At 40.5% G+C, this 17780-nt stretch overlaps 1 protein-coding gene across 1 annotated transcript in view; it reads right to left on the bottom strand.

Annotated features, from left to right (window-relative positions):
• yellow-b overlaps nucleotides 1-17471 on the bottom strand; it is a 75589-nt gene extending 58118 nt beyond the window's left edge. Inside the window, exon 1 of the mRNA XM_065234257.1 lies at nucleotides 16998-17471. The gene's annotated coding sequence lies outside the window, so the exon portion shown is untranslated. The remainder of the gene's footprint in view (nucleotides 1-16997) is intronic.
• Nucleotides 17472-17780: the final 309 nt, after the last annotated feature.

Genomic DNA, 17780 nt, shown 5'->3' with positions numbered 1-17780 from the left:
TGTAAACTTATATGATATGTCACGCTCCATTTATGTGCATTTACAAATTTACACTTTTTTTTCGAACTGTTTACACTACTTTTTCGAACTGTGTATGTGCAGCTGTTTCGATATAATATTCAACAACTTTTTTTGCTGTGTAGTATACATCCTTGTCTCACACCAGCGACTACCCGTATAGGGTCGGACAAGGCTCCGTTATGCAGAACTCTGCACGTGAAAGCCTCATACTGCGCTTCGATAAGGTTGACGATTTTATCCGGGACTCCCTTGCGTCTCAGGGCGCCCCACAGATTCTCGTGATTGAGACGGTCGAAAACTTTTTCGTAGTCAATGAATACCAAATAAAGGGACTCTTGGAATTCATTGAACTGCTCCAGGATGATGCGGAGCGTGACAATATGGTCCACACAAGATCTTCCGGCACGGAATTCTGCCTGCTGCCGTCGGAGAGTCGCGTCGATCTTCTCCTGTATCCGATTCAGGATAACTTTGCACAGAACTTTGAGAATAATACACAGTAACATGATGCCTCGCCAATTGTCGCAAACAGTCAGATCCCCCTTCTTTGGGACCTTCACTAAGATGCCCTACATGCAGTCGGCCGGAAAAGTCGTGGTGTCCCAGATAGTACAGAATAGTTGATGCAACATTTGTGCGGATAGCATGGGGTCAGCTTTGAGCATCTCTGCTGATATGCGATCGACCCCTGGAGCCTTGTTGGATTTCATGCTTCGGATAGCTGCTTCAATCTACTGCGCCGCACCCTAGGCGGATCATGCCGAGATGTTGATGGCTGGTTGGCCGTCGAATTTTGAAGAAGTTGTTCGAAGTGCTCAAACCAGCGTTTCAGCTGGTCAGTGGGGTCGGTAAGCAATTGTCCAGCCGTGTCCTTCACTGGCATCCTCGGGTTCATCCTTGCTCCACTCAGGCGTCGTGAGATATCATAGAGGAGGCGTATATCGCCAGTGTTTGCGGCTTTCTCCCCTTCGTCGGCCAGGGAGTTCACCCACGCTCGCTTGTCTCGTCTGCAAGAGCCGAGTACCGTTGACGGGCTTCGTTCTTGGCTCCTCTGGTTCTCGCCCGCTCTATCGCGGCTTTTGCTTCTCTACGCTCCTCAATCTTCCGACAGGTTTTATCTATGATCCACTCTTTCCTCACCCAAGTTGTTCTCGCTTGTTTCTATAAAGACATTCTTGATGGCTGTCCATTGTTCTTCTACGCTGCCACCTTCTGGAACGTCCGCAGCTCGAGTCTCAAGTTCTTCAACAAAAGACCTTTTTACCGCTGGATCTTCAAGTCGGCGTGTGTTGAACCGCCGCCCGAGTCTCTCCTCCTGTCGCTGGATCCGCGCCATGCGTAGGTGGATTTCGCCAATTAGAAGGTGATTGTCAGACGCGATGTCGGCGCTGCGTTTATTCCGGACATCAAGAAGGCTCCGTCTCCATTTTCGGCTGATGCAGATGTGGTCGATCTGATTTTCGGTATGTCCATCACGGGAAACCCACGTGACTTTGTGCACTGGCCGATGGGGGAAGAGCGAGCCCCCGATCACCATGTCATTATTGCCACAAAATTCTGCAAACAGCTCACCGCTCATTTCGCCGAGACCATGGCGTCCCATGACACGCTCATAGTCCGTGTTGTCGGAGCCGATCTTCGCATTGAAGTCGCCAGTGTAGATCTTGATGTCACCCTTTGGAACCTTATCCACGACGACATTCAGTTGACTGTAAAAATTCTCCTTGTCCTGTAGCTCGGCAGCATCGGTTGGTGCATAACATTGGATTATGGCAAGCTTACGAACCCGTGTTCTAAATCTGGCAACGATTATCCTCTCATTAACAGGCTCCCACTTGATGAGCGCAGCACTTGCCTGGACGCTAAGTAGGAGACCAACTCCACGATGGCGGGGAGCGTTTTCACCTCGAATATCAGAGTATAGTAGTACCTGTCCCGACGGCAGTTTGTGTTCTCCAAAGTTTGGCCAACGAACTTCCCTCAGTCCCAGGATTTCTAGCTTCATGCGTCGAGCCTCGTTGGTGAGTTGTGCCAGTTTACCCTGCTGGGCTAACGTCAATACATTCCATGATCCAATTCGTGTCCGTTGTTTTGCGCTAAAAGTCGTTGCCATTAATTCAGTTAGATGTCTTTCTCTGTTGGTTTCTGTAACAATTGTAAAGGTTTCAGAGACAGTAGGTGGTTGGCCTAAGGTCTCCTATCCGCCGTGATGGGGCTGCCATCTTAGGTGTAGCTTCCGCGGAAGAGCATTTCTTATTCAGCCGCTGGATGCCAGTCAGACGCTTTTTGAGCCGCAACTCCATGGTGAACAGACGCTCGGGTTGGCGAAGCATTTCCTCTATCACCGTGCTATGGTTACCGCACCAGTGTTCGCGTCGCAGCTCCTCACTCTGCTATTGTCGGATTGACAACATTGCCCAGGCTACGCCAACCAGCTGTGTCCATGTTTCAACTGGCAGTCTTTTGTGATCATATGACTCGTGGAGGCGTGAGGTAGGAACTTGTGAGGACCGGAGCTAGGTATATCACCCCTTCCAGATTGTCACTTACCATTTTGTAGCCCGAAGGGCTCTGTACTTCCCTGCAATTCTCGGAACATCTTAAGGGTTCTCGATTTTTTTTTTCAGCACATCATGGAACTATCCCGAATTTTTCTAAATTTACCCATTACAGATCTTTAAACTGCTCCAAAAGTCTGGATTAAAGCTACGGAAACTGCTATTAAGATCTGAAATTCCCCAAAATTCTCTAGATCTATGAAGAGCTTTGAGTGGGTTGGTTTATTTTCTTTAAACTCTGTTATAATTGCTTGTCTTTTGACAGATACGCGTATTTCGTCTACTACTTGCAGACTTCATCAGTGCCAAGTACACAACACCACTAGATCTAGCTTTTTTGAGGTATTTAGAACTTTTTAAAAATTTACACAATACCTCTCATGTTTTCTAAATTTCTCAAGTTCGCTTGACACCTGTGAAGTTCTCTGAATATCCAGGAATTTCATAAAAGTTCCCTAAAATTTTCCGCTTTGATGTTCTTAAAGCTTCCAGTAAGTTCCCCATATTTTAAGCTTGGACTTACTCAAATTAAGTATAAATTTTTTTAAACTTTATTAAGTGAGAAATTAAGTAAGTGTTAAACTTCAACATTCAATGGATTTGATTGTAAAGCTGTTTCTTTAAAACTGATTGCCATGTCTTAAAAACGTTTGGGTAAATTGTTGTTGTTTTTGATCCACAAAAAAAAAGCATATATTTAACGTATTTAAAAACTAGCTTTTTATTTTCAACCTGGAATTTATCCGTTAAAGTACTGGAAAAACCTGGAAAACTCAGGTACTTTTATTTAGAAACCTGTAGATAGAGAAAGACGATTAAACGCCACAAAGAAAAGAATGATCAATCTTGAAATAAATTCACGCTAAAAAGTTGAAAATAGTGACTGATTACAAGAAAAGGTGACTTTAGTGACTTGGCCTTAAAAAAGAGACTTTTTAGTGACTGGGTTGAAAAAAGTGACCAAGTCACTAAAAAGTGACTCACTACCAGCCCTGCAATTGGCATGTGATTTAAGGTGTCGCATAAGGATTTTGGTTTATGAAGAATCTGGGCACGTAAAACTACCATGTAGGGATAGAACAGTGGTGAGGGTTTGGCTTATCAAGGATATGGATTCACATCGAACTAACCAAAGTTTTTTACGTAGCAAAACTCGATAGCTAATTGGATAGGATTATTCGAATGACTCGCTTACCTGTAAGTATTTTTAAGTTTTATGCCCTAGTAGCACCCTTGTTATAAATTAGTCTTGGAAACTTATATACGACTTATTTCAGTTATAAACAAGTTGCTGCAACTTTTTGGGACAGAATTGTGCTACTTGGGTGGCGAGCTGAATACCAAAAAATAATACCCATACATACCTCATTATTCAAGGGAACTAAAGTATGCTTATATGCTTAAATAACAATTATAGATTCTCGTGAAACAAGGCGCATGAATTTGAGGTGGTCATTTGCAAATTCAGTGAGTAGCCTCTCAATTTACCATGGCTGCACTGATTTTGCGAGAGTTACCTAATCCAAAAATAATCAGATGCCTAAAAATGGGATTAGGGTAAAAATTTACTTTCTGAGTTAGTAAAACTCTGTTAGGTGGATTAGCCAATAGGAACAGTTGGCGTGCAAGCCAGGCGCATCACACCATGGGATGCACCAGTAGCCGGTAGGGGAGAATAGCATGGTAAGCACTTTTAATCCATTTAAGGGAACCACGCACGAGGTTCGCTCCCTTTTTCCAGTTATCAGTATAAGCATTGAGTAGTACAAGTGATGGGTTGCATAAATTGTGAATCATAGATTTGTTTTTAACTGTTCTCAAGCATAGAAATCTCTAACTCAGACTCGACCTTCTCCAATTTCCATGAAGCTTTGCATAATTGTTTGTTATGGACATTTATTCGCATTTGAACTAAAATTCGGCCCTTTTAAGTCTTGCAAAAAACTTCAAAATGGCATATTCGAAAAAAAAAGAATTTGAAGGCCGGTTTCTGTGCAAAATTTCTCAAAAAATTAATAAAAATTAAGAATAAAAGAAAAGTTCAAAAATTTGTCCTTACTTGAACAACTAGAACATTCAATATGTGATCTCAATAGCAGCACACAATGTTTCCGGATTTGATCCGTTACGGCAAATCTGACAGTTAGACAATAGATTTAACTGTAACTTTGCCACAACATATCGAATCCTGATGCATTGTTCGATGCACTTTATGAATCTCCACAGTATTTCGGCAGCTGATGGCTGTGAAGTAAATAGTTCATGCTTCCTTTTGAAAACAGCAATTACTCGCTTCTGGGTTTATCCCATTTGCAGCTGCAGTGACAATAATAATCTTTGAAGTGAACTGTGAATGACTTTCAGTTCTTTCTCCTAAGTTAAAGAATTACGTTTACACCTCTCTGTTGTTTTATACCAAAAAATTGTATTATCCATATCGCATTTGCGAGGTTTCATGACGAGCTTATGATAGTTAGTGCATGATCCACCCATTAGCCATTGCATGCAGTGACATCATTTTTCGGATTGTCAGTCAAGGTGCCCGAAACAGGAATAATTAAAACCAGTTTCTATATTTGCCGCGTGCTAGCTGACAACTTTTGTTTTGCTTTATTGTTGTGGGGATCAAAAGCTGTTTCCATAGCTTTGATTGCATAATATTTTCACTGAAGTTATGTGAAAGATAAATTCGACGTTTGAATTGTTTACAATTGTAATATCAATGGTTTATTTGCAGATGCTCGAAAAAAAAAAATTAACATTCACCTATTCAAAGTAACAATCCGGTACGCTGCGAAACCTCCTAAGTCAATTCCAATCCAAACAACTCGACGACGGCAGCCCCGCACTCGAAGGAAACAGGTTTCGAGTCATTGAAAAGAGTTGAGAGCTCGTGAAATTATTACCTCCAACCACATGGTAAAAGGGAGGGAATTGGTCGCAAATTGCTATCCAATTCATTCACCATGCGAGTTTTTTTTTTCGATCGACCGATCGATCGATCCAGTCCAGTGTGCCTCAATGATCGGCCGACTGGGTTGAAGCCTGAATGAACGGCGGTCCGAATGATCTACGGAGTTTGGTGTTTGAGCTATGCATGAAATGATAAACTCATACTACTTGAAGTAGTAGTGAAGAAGTTTACATCTTTTTCTTGTGTTGCATATTACGTTCCAATTCAAACATTTAGTCCACCCTAATTACAAGGCAAAAAGTAAATTTTAATTTTACATCCAACTCTTCAATCATGTCGAACATCTCTTGTAATTTTTATGGTCACAAAAATAAACAAATGCAGTAGAAGCAGCGTAATGTCAGTTCATGCACTGTATTAATGATAATTTTGTCCTTTTTTCAAGTAATATTACACTATATTTTTTACACGATTGAAGTACATCCACTTTGATGTGATATCAAAATTATTTTTTTGCTGTGTAACTCATATCCGCCCTGTGTCCTAAAAATAGGACATACATTCAAAATGCCCAGCGACCTATAAACAGGACATTATATTGATACAAGATAGAAGATACATGTATTCTGTATAGTTGTTCAGAGACTTTTCCTTGGTTATGGTGAACATTTTGCTTAGGAATTCACTCCCCATTTAACAATCCAGGAGCCATTTGGCATACACTCTGATTTATGATGATTTTATAACGGCAATGAACAATCCATTTGGTTTAAATACAGCTGTTCAAAGGGTAAAACATTTCTGGTAAGTAATTCAAATTTTTCCTTTTGTCTTTCTCCTTTTATTTTTTTCTTTTTCCTTTTTTTTAACCTATTACAGTCTGGCGAAAAAGTAAAAAAAAACTAGGTATCATGTTTTAAAAAATAAATTTAAAGCAGCTCTCAATCACTCCATAAGACTGTTCTTTTAATCTATCATAAACTTCATATCATAAATCTTATTTGTTAACTGCAGCAGGAGCTTGTGTTTTGTGTAGGAATAGGAATTTGAGCGAGGTTCTCTCTGTTTATACTCTTTAGTATGACGCGCTTGACATAGATGGCCCACATCGACTCACGAAGAGCTATTGATTCCGATCAATAGCGGTGCGGCTTCTTCCTCCTTCTATGGATGCTCATCTGGGCTGCAGCTCGCTGCTTGCAGACAGCCTTTCGTTGTGTACTAGAGAACAATGATCAACGCCACGCGCCGAAAGCACTGCTGCTGCTGATGCCGACGATCGGACATCACTACACACGATAATTGGAGCTGAATCCGATCAGCGGTTGTGGGCAGCCTTGATAGCTAACTGCTTGCGGGGAGCCTTTTGTTGTGTTCTGGAGAACACCACCACTCACCACGCTGTGATTGAATAAACACCGTTTGGTGAGACCGGATGGAATTCACCTTTGAAATCTGTGTTAGAAAAATCGCTTTTGCAGGCAATCGGTGATAGTTTTAATTATGATAGCAACAGTTGCACATTCGTGCAATTTTCAGTAGCGAAATTTTGAAAAAAAAAGATTAAGTCTTAAATTTAACAGATACATAGAAATATTTCTAATATATTGGTGATAAAATTGTTGAAATTGGTCCAGGGGCAGCTGAGTTATTAACGATCAAAATCTTTCATAATTTTGTTACATGTTCCATTTTCGGTTTTCACAAAGTGTACCCCCATATAGAAATCTCAGACGTAGTCCTACGTCAAAAATGTATTGTTGCTTATTAGACTTTTTAAAGTGAATCATAAAATCCGCTTTACTCTGTTTACAAATTGAACTTAGAAGATGGACCTTCATAGCAAATAATAGCAAAATTTATGACAAGGATATCTCGAAGGAAAGACGAAGCAGGATGAAAAATTCAAGCGATGCTAACAACCGAAGGGAAGTCGATTTTAGTCAAATGTAATTCTATAGAAGGACCAGCACGTCCAGATTAGCCGGTACCATCAACGACCGAGTATCTGGCGGAGAAGAGTGATGTGAGCGTGGTCCTCGAATTCATAGAAGATTGTCAAAGGTGTTTTCATCACGCTCTGACCGGTATTGACCGTTTTCTTTATTGAACAGTCTAAAACAGGCACGTTCAGACGTGCTTTTCGCCCGCTCCGAAAACTTCGCGTGCATCGGAAGGAGATGGACATAGATGAGACGCCGCACGACGTGGCTGGCTTCTCCACGGGCACCAAGCACAAGCGGAAGAAAAACGAAATCAAAACTGTCGTATATATGGAAACAAGTTGAAGCAGCAGCAACGTTGAATAACGACACATTCAGCAGGAGCGTCAATTCCAGGACACTTAAAGTCAGTGGTTTCAACTGGGGAAAATTTCCTTGGAAAGGGAAAGAAGCCACCCCGGGTAGTCATGGCCATCAACTTCTTCTTCTTCTTTCATTTATTTAACGTCGGTCTCTGTTCCGCAATCTAGTGCCAATCACCGGCGGACATCGATTGCCATCCATAGCCAGCAATCGAATGTGCAGGAAGGCAGCTTCCACACCTGCGTAGGATATCGCACCCATTCAAACACACATGGGCCGGGACCAACGGCTTTACTTCCCTTCCGAAGGAAGACGTGACCAGAAATTTTTATGCCTCAGAAAAATCTCACCGACCTCGGCTGGGATTGAACCCAGACCCATTTGGTACCCATGATTTGGTACCAAAATCACCTGCACCTCTGCAGAGGAATTCAAACAGGTACAAAAACATCTGAAGCGGTGTGGGTATGAATATTACACGCACGACAAACCAAATGAACAACCCTAACGGGTTGTGCTTCGGGGTCTTCCGCTGGTCGAACCAAAATAGTTCCTAGAACGTTTGAAAAAGGAACACAATCTCATCGGCCAAACGGCTCACATCATCAAAATGGAGGGAGACTATGTAACCGTCGATGAATCTTTCTACTTGGTGCACTTTGCCAAGGGGTACACGGTACACCAACCTCAAGAAGCTGAGAGACGTAAAATACGTTGCGCACATCATCGTGCGGTAGGAAACCTACTGCAACAAGCGAGCCGACGTAACGCAGTACATGAATTGCCTTTATCACGGCCAGGGAGCCCGAAACTGTCACTTGAAGAGCAGATGAAACAACTGTGCCAAAACTCACGTTACAGAAAAGTGCTCGACAAAGAGTTCACCAGCGAGACTATGTGCCAACGGACGAGTGCACCGATGAATTTGAGTTCACTCACTCGAGAAAAAGTGGCACAAGCTGCGGGCAACGTTTACTAATCATGAACACTAAATGTTCATTATAAATTATTGATGAACATTTAGTGTTCATGATTAGTAAACATTCCCCGCAGCTTGTGTCTGTGAGTGAACCCAAATCCATGGGTGCACTTGTCCACTGCCACAGCACTCATCCGCCTACAGATCGTACACTGAAAAAAGTTTTCATTTAGTTTCTATTAGGAAAGCACATAAAATAATGCTTTTTATCTGAATATCACATAACATCAGAATTTCTATGTGAGTAATCATATAGATTTCATTAGACACATAACGCTATTCCGTAGGTGGTGCAATTTCCAATTATGGAATCACATGAACGTTATGTTTTCCACTGGTGATGTGATTTATTTAATCAGTGTAGCAGCCCAAAGCGTAGGGTTACCATATCAAAAATTTGAAAAGAAGGACATTTGATTTGAGGTTTGGGGATTAAGGAGGACAATGATTCCGTTTCTTAACATTAAAGGAGGATAATGAGTTTTTTTTTCAAACGTTTTATAATATGTGCGCTATCACAAAATTCATTGCAAAGGTTCAATTGAGATTGTTCATAACTTATATTCGTTACCAATTCAATACATCTTCTCGTTAGACTTCTGCATAAAAATGGCCTTCATAATTCATTTTTGATACTTGGAAATGATCTAGTTTAACTGATTTGAATGAAAACTACAGATTTACAGCCTTAAAACCATCCCAACTTTTATCATGTACAAAAATCAGGATACTTGTCATCGCTGATTGAAACCAACATGGAAAATCTAAGCAACCTGTGAATTTTACCATTGATTCTGCAAATGACTCTAAAGCCGCTGCCATAGAGCTTTTTGACGTTTAATCGGAGCACACTACTGCACCATTTAAATCGAACGATTGCGAGCAAGAGGGAAACAGATTAGTGGGAAAACAAATCGGCCGTTCATCCATGTGTGCTAGATAGAGAAAGACGATTCAACGTCAGAAAAGTCTATAGTGGGAGCGAAGAGGCGCGCTTAGCGGTCTATACAAAATAATTCCTAATATTGATGTTATTCTTCACATTCGATTTCATGCTTCGCGTGCCCCTTCTCTCTTCGCCTAAACAAATCAAGCGCAACCAGCGAATCCAAACACATAAAGCTGGGTTTAGACAGGGCAAGTCAATTGATCAAGTCAGTTGAATTCAACTGACTTGAGCGCGAATTGAACGTGTAAACCATTGCCATTCAACTGACTTGATCAACTCACTTAAATTGAAAAAAGTTGAACCATGCTCAACTTTTCAAGCCAATTGAATTCAACTGAGTTGATCATTTGACTTGCCTAATCCAAACCCAGCTTAAAGCAACCAACGATACAGACAAAACGCTTGCTACGACTACCACGTCAAACTCTTTCTGCCACACAGCTCGATCGGAGTGGTAGAAGAATAATGATATATTGCTTGCCTGCTTTGTTGCAATATACATGGATGACGACATAGCTTAATCTAGTGCTAGTAGCTGGTGTTGTTAGTTTCTGTGAGTGAGCTTGCAGTTGGCACAAATCGTCGATTGAAGTGATTGTTTACAAAATCAGATAGAAAATTTTCAAATAAACCTGCTGTTGTACCAGACTTATTTCTGGCAGACCAGGAATCAATTTTGACAAATACCTTCTCGAAAATCACACGAACAACGTCGAAAATCGTTATAATTTGTTTTCGATATGTCAAATTTAAGTAAAAATCAGAAAAATTAAACAAAAGAACGTCCGATTTTCGAGAAATTATTTGTCAAAATGTATTCCTGGTTTATTTGAAATAAGTTTGGTAGAATAGCAGGTTTATTTGAAAATTTTCCATCTGTGAAATTCAAGCTAAAATTCACCAAATGGACCGCACCCTAAATATAGGGGGTTGACAGCTGTAGTATACTCCTAGTCCCACCATCGAATGGCATTTGCTAGCTAAGATGAGGTTGCGACATAATTAAACAAATAAGCTCTGCAAACAACGTTCTTTAAAAACAATTTTATGAATATGTTACTGGAAAAAATGCAAGGATTTAAAAGGAGGACATTTGCGTGCAAAAGGAGGATGTAGAAAAATTATTGAAAAAGGAGGACATGCCCGCCTTTAGGACAGCATATGGTAACCCTACCCAAGCGTGCCGAATACATTCGGACTCGACAACAAGCAACAACCACGAAACAGCAGGGTCGGCAGGAGGTCAGAAAGTGTTCAGCTGCACCTGCGCTGACCATGAAGGATTTCCCTACGCTACCGAATAGCTCGGTACCCCCCGGAGCATTACATTTTGTGGGCTCACAGTCCGCAGTCAACGCCGGGATTAACGTACCAGAGCGGGTATAAATGCTCCATCAGGTTCATCTCCTGAGGAAAGCGAAGAGGTGCTCTAGAGTTCTGCCTAGGTGTGGTCCATCTTTGCCGAGTTCTGCAAACGTTTGCAGCAGTGCGAGACCCGTTCGGACCAGGTAAAGGTCCTAGGCTACATGGTCTGCCAATATGGAATCAGCTGAGCCCCACAGCATCCGAATTGTCAATTGCTTGAATTAAGTCGGAAGAAGCTTTCAGAAAAAGTTTAGATAAACTTCCAGAAGAAGATTGATTGATTGATTTATCATTATTAAGGAGGCTTTCAGCCTGAGACTGTTCGCCTCCAATGCAGAAGAAGATCTTTTTGAGTGTGTTGATTTATTTCTTTCTAATTCCGTTATAATTGCTTATCATTTTACAAATACGCGTATTTCGTCTACTACTTGCAGATTTCATCAGTGCCAAGTACTCGATACCACAACATAAGCAATTATAACGTAATTAAAAGGGAAATCACCCAACACACTCAAAAAAACTCTTCGTAAAGGGAAGAGGTCCGACAAAATTGAAAGATTGGTTCCAGAAGAAGTCGGAGCTTTCAAGATAAATTGCTAGAATTGACCAATGTCAGTCAGAAGAAGCTTCCAGATCAAGTATAGATGAACCGGAATTGACTTGCAGGAGAAGTTGCAGCACTCTTCCGATTTTTATAGTGAAACATGGCCCACATAGTAATGGAACAAACTTTTTTGCTTATTACAGCTCTTCTAGTGGACGTTTGGACGGAAGCTTTGACGTCTATTTGTTGACAACAACAATAGCAATAACAGACAGGAGACAGTCACCATGCAAGAGGAGCGTGGAAAAAACCGTACAGTGCATGCTCAAAACGTACAGGGAAACCTTGACGACGAATCGGAAGCCTCAACGTAAACGCCGGAGTGGAACTGCCAACCGCCAGCTCCATGGAAAGGTCGTGAGGTCCATCAGAAGCAACCCAGGTATATCCGATCGCGATTTGAGTAAAAAGTATGATGCCGCCCGTCGTACAGTGCAGCGAATTCACTACCGCGAAGGCTAATAGGCATACTTGCCTGCGCATCCTGCAGGCAACCAGATCGATCACTCAAGCCGAATACCGTAGCTAGAACCCGTGCTCAAAAGCTGTATGACAACCTACTGGTCAAGTCCGGTGGGTGCATACTTATGGATGATGAAACCTATGTAAAGGTCGACTTCGGGCAGCTTCCAGGACCAGAATTTTACAAGATAAGGGCTCGAGGAGGTGTCCCTGGCTGATTCAAATATGTGTTTGCGGATATATTCGTACGCAAATATATGATCTGGCAGGGAACTTGCAGCTGCGGCCAGAAGACAAAGGTTTTCGTCACTGAGAAAATGATGAACCGAATTCTGCCCTTCCTCCAGTAACATGATGGTCCGGTAACATTTTGGCCGGATCTTGCAAGTTATCACTACAGTCGGGAAGTACAACAATGGTACAAATAACACAGAGTCCTGTTTGTTCCGAAAACCCGGCCAACCTCCCTAGTAAAACATCCACAAAAGAAAAGTTAAAACGGAAAACCGAGGGACATGGAAATTCCCCAATCAGATTCACTATCTACTCATCAAGGCAAATCAAAAACAAACATATTATACGGTTTTATTCAAACATTGCCTTTGAAATTCCAAAAGAAAAACCTTTATTCCATATTGGTTTATTGTCTTGTCTACCTACAGGCGCAACAGTTCATGTTCGTGCTACCTTCATCTGCCTACTTCTTCATTGCCTTTTACCTTTCCTCTCCTATCTACCTGTCTATCGAGCGTGTGTGGTTATGTTCTGGTGTATCTTTTTTAAATTACTTTATTTGTACAGGCTCAATCGAATAAACTTTACAGAGCCGAGTTATCATTTCCGTTATACATTATTACTGTCTAATATTTAAAGTTAAAGGAACTGGACCGAGTACTCCTGTCCTGGTGCAGTTCGTCTTCACTGTGCGTGCTGCTATGGACCACCACTCCTGCCTCTTCCACTGATCTGAACAAAGTAAACGAGGCAGTCTTGCAAATCCTCAGATTAGCCACATTATCGCAATCTTCGGCACCGAAAATCAAGCAAATCTAACGAAGTTAGATTTTTGTGATATTCCGAAAATTATCCTCACTCTCTCGTCAATTGCATCTCTTGCTATCGGCATCTAATTTTAACGAACAGCTTTATTCATGCAACTGACTGTTCGGCCCAAGCATTTAAAGCGCCCATTACACATGTCAATATATTGACAATAAATTGACATACTGACAATATTATTGAAAAGGTGATATTGATGATGATGATTGATGACAAGTATTGACGAAAAGCTGATTTTCATTTCACTTTGTCAATACTCAGAATATATTGACAAAAAAAACAGTCAATTCTATCAATATCATCAATATACGAATATTGACAACATCAATGGCAATACGTTTGAAGCCTTTTAACCTCAATGTATTAAAGTCAATATTACTTGTCTTAATTTCCCCACACAAGAAACATGGATCAGCGGGTCAAAAGAAAAACGTCGTTACTGGACCTATGCACTGAAAAAGTTTTCATATAGTTTCGCACATGATATTTTTCCAATAACAAATTTAATGATTTTTATCTGAAATTCAAATAACGTTCATACGATCACATGAATTGTATATGACAAATCACATAAACTTCATTGGACACATAAGGTTCATGTGGTTTTGTGATGCGATTCCCAATTATGAGATCACATGAAAGTTAAGTGAAATTCTAATGGATATTTTCCATTGGAAATGTGATTTATTTTTTGAGTGTGGAAAATACTAACTACACACTGAATTCGGATAACCTGAGTCGGTAAAATTTTACCCGGTTTTTGAACTACTGAAAAAGTCGGTAAAATTTCAAATTACCATCACTCGCACCACCATCACTCGTAAGAAATCAATAAAATCGACACATTATCATTGAACGGTTTTAAATAGGTCCGTACAATTTCGTAATAAATTTCAAAATTGTTGAATTGGTTGGTACTAGAAATACTCAGAGGAAGAGATGGGCGGAGAGAATGTTTTGAGCCAAATGAACTGTCAAAATCTGAGCCAATCGAACATTCCCATTAGAATTTTTCCGAGGATTTCTTATTCTTTCTAGAATAAATTTGAAAGTATTGCAATCGAATAGAAATTCAATCCCCTTTATGTTTTGTGTGCTTCTCAGATTTAACTAGGTTTTGGAACCAAAAACAATACAAAATGACCTTCGTTGGTTAATGAATGGCACCAAGAAATGTGCAAAATATTGCGATGCAATCAATTATTATTTTGCATGCAAATCGAATCAAAAATAAAAGTCATTTGAAATGCTAGCTTCTAGCAATGGTTGCAAGATAATTAAGGAACAAATCCTTGCTGCCGTATTGTATTTTGTTTTCGACCCCTATCACACCCTCTGAGCATTTCTAGTTGGTACTATCCTTTCACTCCACTGAAAGTTCCAATAAGAAACTGTCAATGTTTGTTAGAAGATATGATTTCTCGACGGTTCCGTCAACGCTAATATCAAATGTTGTAACTTTTTGACAGGACACAGAAAATACACAGGACAACATGATAACAAATTAAAGGAATTGAATCAAATCGATTGTCGACTGCGTGGAATTACCACTCGTGTTGAATAACCCACGTTCATGGTATGCAGTTTTCCATAAATAAACTATTATGCTGATGTTTTGGTAAACATCCCTAAAGGAAAAACTTGCATATATTATTGAATTTGCGTTACGTGTAGGCATGTGAAACGCAGATAGTATTAATTTTATTTTAAAGTAAAAAAAAACAAAATTACATGATTATGCTTGTGATTTTGTAGAAAATGAACATCGATATAGACGAAGCCTGGGTAGTGATTGGCGACTGTAAAAGGAAACTTTTTTTTATTTAGTTTGATATCCATTTTATATCACACACGAAGATTTAAACAAAATGCCAACACTGCATGCGTGAAGGTGCATTGTGAGTCAGTCGGTATAAATGACGTACGTTCTCCCTCCTCTTGGGTAGGGGAAGAATATTGAGAAAGTGAAATGAAAATCAGTTTTCAACAATACTCGTCATCAAACCATCGTCATCAATATTATCTTTCAATAATATTGTCAGTATGTCAATTTATTGACCTGAGCAACAAACGCTTTAGTGTATTGTCATTAATGTTGTCAATATTTATATATTGATTATATTGTAAGGAAAATTGACAATACGATGTTTGTCAATATATTGACATATGTAATGGGCGCTTAAGGATAGGAAATAAAATCAGAAAAAGGTCAACAAATCTTCAAAGGATTTGTACCGGGTCGATGTACGTACACGCTAAGGCGACGATCGAGCAACCTACCGCTAGGCGAGTAAGAGAGGTGACACAGTCGGAAGAAGTGTTAGTTTGTTTACTAAAATGAACCGCCCATTTTGTTATGGCAAGTTTTGCTAAAAGAAATGCTCCTCGTGCTTATTAGCGAAATTCACATCAAAGATTGATTAATTGCGTAGGAAATCAGTTTGGCACGGCATTTGTAACCAGCATACACCTTCCGGTCGTATGAAACAGGTCAAAAACTGTCCAAATCCGCAGATAAAAATGTTTGTTTTGAATTTCTGTATAGCAAAATAGTGAACTTTTCGTCAACATTAACGGCAAAGAACTCACCAACACTGGGAGACCGTGAGTTCCTGCCCACCTGTCATTTCCCATCTCGAACCTACCGCCTATTTGCAGCAAAACGGGGATGAATACCACCCAGGAACTCACTACTGAACTAGACTCATTTATTGTTTATTATGCCAAGTGGTAGGCTACTAATTCACTCTCGAAATCATTGCATGGTAATGGAATTCACGCGCCTGTTGAGGGGGCGTTCAAAAATTATTTATAAGGTTTATTCGAAACTTGTGACAAATGAAAATATTGTTCAAAATGCAATTAAAAATATGGTACTCGCTACAAAATTCGAAATAGACCCAAATGATGTTGGTCCATTACCAAATGGGCCACGTTAAAGCATGACATTATTGCTTGGGAGGACGGACCAGCACTATAAGCAACTCTGAACAATCTTAGAAGCTCAAATCTTACAAGCAGGCATTTTTCACAGAACTGTTCCCATTTCATCCTTCCGCTTCAAACTCGTTTATTTAGAGGTAAAACCCATTCAAATTTACCTCTTACTTCACTTTCAAGCAATTTGCAACACGTTTAGCGCCCACAAAAGCACCACTTTGCAGTCTTTGATTGTCCCCAGTTCGTCCCCGCTTCACTTTTCAATAGTGGAGGAAAATCGATGTACCCTCACTGCAGTAGGCTCCTACATCAAAGTTTGTTTTTTTTTGTGCTGCCTTGCCAACACTTGCAACTTCCTCATCTTTCTTATCTAAGTTTGCGTGTTTTTCCCTCTTCGCTCAGAAATGTAAAGCACATTGCATTATTGCTCGTCTCCATGGTTTCACTTTTTTCCGAGTTACCGTTTTATTACTGCTTCTCCGATGGCCAATTTATGGCTCTCTGGTCCGAGCGATATGAAATTGAACGACCGTTTGACGCTAATCCAGCCGTTTAAAAGTATCCCATTAAGCGCTTCTTTCGATTGTCGTAAAATCTCTTTCTATTTGCGTTCCACTCATTCATATGCAAAAATGTGTTTCACATCACTTGATAGCAGACAACAAATAAAACAAAATTCAAAACTGGTTATGGACAGACTGATTTTTTGTTTTGTAGTTGCTACCTACATCCAACGAGTCCCGCAGTATAACCCAAAAACGTGACACTATACAAATACAGCACTAAGTTTCTCCTCATTTCAACTCCATTATTCTGCCGGGATGGCTACTTAACACCTACCTGGGTGGATCCGGCTGCACAGCAGATGGGCTTTAACTGTTCCAAATAGCCTTGTTAATTGAAAATGCAATGTACCATTGAAAAGATGCTATGTCGAACGCTTGTAGCTTATGTTGAACAAAATGAACACACAACAACTGGCAGGTACTAAACACTACAATCCGTTGTTCACAGCCGAGTGCAATCTGTAGATGGCAGTCCACATGTAAAACAACTATTTACACGTTGCATTTCATGCACACAATCAATTATCACTCACAAAGTCACTATGCCGAACACACTGATGTTAGCAAACAGACGTCGGAGGTTTTAAACCTCTTCCATATCAGTGGTAAAGAAAGCGATCCCGTGGGTTTGTTTTTGTTTTGGTTTTCTGGAGGCTCGACTGACTTTAACCCACTCCTGGTGAAGCGCCAAGCGATCTGCTCACGGCCAACAGCAGACGACAAATGAAATCAGTGGAATGGAAAGTATTTTGTTTTCAACGTGCCTCTGCCGCTTCTTTCTCTCTGCCATTCCCAACTTCATCGAATGCCATCCACTTCATTAGCCTATCCCCGTTCATCGTCTGCTGCTGCTGGTGTGATGTGATGTGCAATCTTTCTCCCTCGCGACTCTGATGTCCGGCAGACACGCAACAAGCACTGCGCTGAACTTGGAGATTTTTGTCGGTTTTGTGAAGAACCTAAATTTTAAATGTAAATTTTAATTTGACAATTATCTAACTATTTCTAGAAGTTGGAGTAAGTTGTAGATTTCGTTTCCGCCCTTCCGTATTGTAGG

This window comes from Ochlerotatus camptorhynchus, unplaced genomic scaffold (assembly GCF_037179485.1).
Source record: "Ochlerotatus camptorhynchus isolate MF236.1 unplaced genomic scaffold, CSIRO-AGI_Acam_v1.1 ptg000432l, whole genome shotgun sequence".
In the NCBI taxonomy this organism is placed as follows: domain Eukaryota; kingdom Metazoa; phylum Arthropoda; class Insecta; order Diptera; family Culicidae; genus Ochlerotatus; species Ochlerotatus camptorhynchus.
This window is presented reverse-complemented; position numbering and strand designations above follow the sequence as displayed.